Below are 4,977 nucleotides of genomic sequence, written 5' to 3'. Positions count from 1 at the left end.
AAGCTGGTTTTTAGGTATTTTTGAGTGCAAGCCAAACGTTTTTCTCTATGAGTTTTGTTCAAAACAGGTCTTAATATGGGCTTAATGTTTCTTGCAATCTCGTTTAAGACATTGCAGTGTGTCTTTCTGGACAAGAAAGGTATTCCAACCTTGTCAAATATAGCAGCACTGTTGCTGCCCTGCTGCTTGATAAGTTGACGGCGAATTTTTCTAACGTCACGAGCAGAAACTGACTTTCTTGTGTTTTTGTTTTCCTTTGTTTGATGTTTGGATTTTAAACGAATGAAGACAATGTTCTTCGATCTCTTCTAAGCTCCTTGGCTAGATCTATGAGAGATAAACCTTCTGCAAGGCCTACAACAACACGTTCCTTTTTACTAGCTGTCAATCGACACTTTTTAGACATTCTGGGAGACCTGCAATTTAGTAATATACACTTAAAATTACCAGAAAATGCAAAAATTAGCATAATTTTCAAAATATTGGTTCGAATTCCACAAAAATAAGGGAAATAATGCACGTTGCTATGTTCTTTCAGTGTTATACCAAATTTCATTGCTCTGCATTTCATAGCAATTTCAAAACTAAAAATAATATGGACCTGCAATAAAGCGATACACACTGTTTATAAGAGATATGCGATGCTAATAGTCTTAAGTTATGTGTTGTGATCCACCTATCAGCATAAATCGGCAATTAATAGCCAGATACTAAGTGTGACAAGAGAAATTATAATTACTTTCTGGTAAACTAACATTTAGCTTTTGAGTCCCTTACTCTTCCTAAAACAACATAAAAAAACAACTTTTAATTGCCTAAACTAAGGCTAAGAATTTTGGAATATTCTAAAATATACAGTGAGTAACCAAGGTAAACATTTAAAGGGGGTACAAACATAAAAATTTTTATTTTTATTTATGAACCGATCCTTATGAATTTCAGAATATATCTTCCCGACAACCTGGTAACAACGGCACATAAAAGATACATTTCTCGTTAAAATTTTAAAAGAAACTAAGATTTATACAGATTTTCTAATGCTGTTTTTAGTTCTCGTTATTTTTTCTTTAAGGCATGAGCTTTCGACTAATCCTAATCATCTTCTGGACGAATCCTAAGCATACGTTTAGAGTTTTATCAAATAAGGAAAACGCAAATGATTGGAGATTTAATTGAAACGTATATTCGTGTGTATACATGTGTACGTCTATATTGATCGACATTAGTCAGCAAGTCTACATAAGTGTTGTTTTGCTTATGCATAAAACGTTGTATTAGTTTTGATGGTTCTTCTTTGAATCTTTGCTTGCTGCATCAACAGCGCACCCCGCCATCCTTTCTTACTTCTTTCTTCGTTCATTCTGCGTCGTCGTTTCAACAGACACACAGACACACGCACAATCCCATGATGAGCTGCTATTTATCATTATTTCCAGATGCATTTTCCTTTTGAGGGCAGTTTACATTCCTCTCTCGACTATTGCTGGCATGTTGTATGTGTATAATTAGAAATAATGCTGCATGTGTAGCAGACACGGCGGACATAGCGGATCGATACATTTCCTATTCCAGGTTTGCTGCTCGTTCACATGCTCTTTTCTATTTATAGACTGAAGGTCGTACTTGCTAGTAGCAAGAAACAACACTTCTTTTATGTGCCGAACTTCACTGGTCTCTCGTTCGCTATTGAATATCTCCATCTCCTTCTCTCTTTCTGCCTTATATCTTTTTTTGTTGTATGTGTCTCTTTTTCTCCAGTTTTCTAACCTTACTCATTTCCTCGCGATCTTATCTGTCTTTCTGTTGGATATAACTTTTTGCCCCTCTTTTTGCTCCTCTCTCTCACACACTCTCTCTCCCTTTATCTCGATTTTTTCCTTCTCTCCCCTTTCTATCCTCTCTCTGTTTCCCTCTATTTATTCTTCTCCCCCTCTCTATCATTATCTCACTCCATGCTTTACATATCTTTCCCTCTTTCTCCCCTCGCCATCTCTTCATATCTATCTATCTATACCTATCTATCTATTTATCCCCTCGCCCCCCTCTCTTCTTTATATCTTTCTCTCTTTTCTTCTCTGTCTTTCCCTGGACTATTTTGTTTACTCTATATTCCGCCCTGCCCTCACATCACTTCTTTCCTCGCTATCACTCAACAGTTTTTACTTTCTTTATGGCGTTTCGTTCTTTTTGTAATTGATTGATTTTATTGATTTTAATGTTTGCTGACCAGTTCCAAACGAACACATCATCAAACTGAAAGACTTCAAAGTATGTGATTGCAATATTCTTCTCTTAACCTTTTTTAAGTATTGCAATTTAGTTTAATCGTTTTTCACGTTTTAAAATGCCTCAATAAAAAGTCGAATCAGTAAATCTGCGTCGGTCAAATTCCGAAATGGTTATGACACCTTTTTACACTTATAATGATTTTAAATTTGTTTTTTTCGCTCTGTTTGACTCGACATTTTAAAGTTAGTTTTGTTTTACTGTTTCGTGTGAAAAATAGTGTCGGTGACTTCTGCTTGTGAAATTGGTGAAATATAATCACCCAACACCCCTTCATCTGTTTGCTCTTCTGTATAATAAGTTACGATGAATGACGACCGTCACTTAATTTGATTGATATCATTTTTATTTGTATCTTTCTACACTATTTATACGATGCGCTTAAGTATATCATGAACTCATATGGCATCGCAGTATGCCTGCTTGTTCATCTATTGAAGTTGTTGATGTATTTTGTTTCGAAGATCAAGAAACAAAGAAGAATGTTCACGCACGCACATTCCCTGTTTACAAATGCATTTGAACCGATGAGTTGGGATCGAATACTTATTGTTTATTGATATGCACGTTTATTTATTGTGCAACACAAGATTAAAAAAAATCACTCCAACAACTGTATATCTGCATAAGATTCCAAAAAAATAACTTCAACAATTGTATATCTGTATAAGATTTAAAAAAATCACTTCAACAACTGTATATCTGCATAAGATTCCAAAAAAATCACTTCAACAATTGTATATCTGCATAAGATTAAAAAAAATCACTTCAACAACTGTATATCTGTATAAGATTTAAAAAAATCACTTCAACAATTGTATATCTGTATAAGATTTAAAAAAATCACTTCAACAACTGTATATCTGTATAAGATTCCAAAAAAATCACTCCAACAACTGTATATCTGTATAAGATTAAAAAAATCACTCCAACAACTGTATATCTGTATAAGATTAAAAAAAATCACTTCAACAACTGTATATCTGTATAAGATTAAAAAAAAATCACTTCAACAACTGTATATCTGTATAAGATTTAAAAAAATCACTTCAACAACTGTATATCTGTATAAGATTAAAAAAATCCCTTCAACAACTGTATATCTGTATAAGATTCCAAAAAAATTACTTCAACAACTGTATATCTGTATAAGATTTTAAAAAATCACTTCAACAACTGTATATCTGTATAAGATTCCAAAAAAATCACTTCAACAACTGTATATCTGTATAAGATTTAAAAAAATCACTTCAACAACTGTATATCTGTATAAGATTCCAAAAAAATCACTTCAACAACTGTATATCTGTATAAGATTAAAAAAATCCCTTCAACAACTGTATATCTGCATAAGATTCCAAAAAAATCACTTCAACGACTGTATATCTGTATAAGATTAAAAAGAAATCACTCCAACAACTGTATATCTGTATAAGATTTAAAAAAATCACTCCAACAACTGTATATCTGTATAAGATTCCAAAAAAATCACTTCAACAACTGTATATCTGTATAAGATTTAAAAAAATCCCTTCAACAACTGTATATCTGTATAAGATTTAAAAAAATCACTCCAACAACTGTATATCTGTATAAGATTTAAAAAAATCCCTTCAACAACTGTATATCTGTATAAGATTCCAAAAAAATCACTCCAACAACTGTATATCTGTATAAGATTTAAAAAAATCACTTCAACAACTGTATATCTGTATAAGATTCCAAAAAAATCACTCCAACAACTGTATATCTGTATAAGATTTAAAAAAATCCCTTCAACAACTGTATATCTGTATAAGATTCCAAAAAAATCACTTCAACAACTGTATATCTGTATAAGATTAAAAAGAATTACTTCACAACTGTATATCTGTATAAGATTTAAAAAAAATCACTCCAACAACTGTATATCTGTATAAGATTCCAAAAAATCACTTCAATAACTGTATATCTGTATAAGATTAAAAAAAATCACTCCAACAACTGTATATTTGTATAAGATTCCAAAAACATCACTTCAACAACTGTATATCTGTATAAGATTAAAAAAAATCACTCCAACAACTGTATATCTGTATAAGATTCCAAAAAAATCACTTCAACAACTGTATATCTGTATAAGATTAAAAAGAATTACTTCACAACTGTATATCTGTATAAGATTTAAAAAAAATCACTCCAACAACTGTATATCTGTATAAGATTCCAAAAAATCACTTCAACAACTGTATATCTGTATAAGATTTAAAAAAATCACTCCAACAACTGTATATTTGTATAAGATTTTAAAAAAATCACTTCAACAACTGTATATCTGTATAAGATTAAAAAAAATCACTTCAACAACTGTATATCTGTATAAGTGTTGTGGTTGCAAGGTTGAACAATAATTAGTAAGGAAATACAATGAAGACGCAAACAACAAGATAACGCAATAATAAGTGTATTAAAGAAAAAGTATATTTACAATATGTACAAATGACGGTGTCGAGTCAGAGAGTCTTGGTGGGAGGACATGTACGCTCTTCGGCGTCACTTCTGGTGGCATTTGAGTAAGACACACCAAGGCCAACCTAGGCTTGCCATTTATAGTGTTATGTTATTCGCATATGCAAATAAGTGGTTGCCACCACAACAATAAGATTCCAAAAAAATCACTTCAACAACTGTATATCTGTATAAGATTCCAAT

Source organism: Euprymna scolopes, chromosome 4 (assembly GCF_053919585.1).
Source record: "Euprymna scolopes isolate OS-2025 chromosome 4, ASM5391958v1, whole genome shotgun sequence".
NCBI lineage: Eukaryota > Metazoa > Mollusca > Cephalopoda > Sepiida > Sepiolidae > Euprymna > Euprymna scolopes.
The sequence above is the reverse complement of the archived record's forward strand: the minus strand, read 5'-3'. Positions refer to the sequence as shown.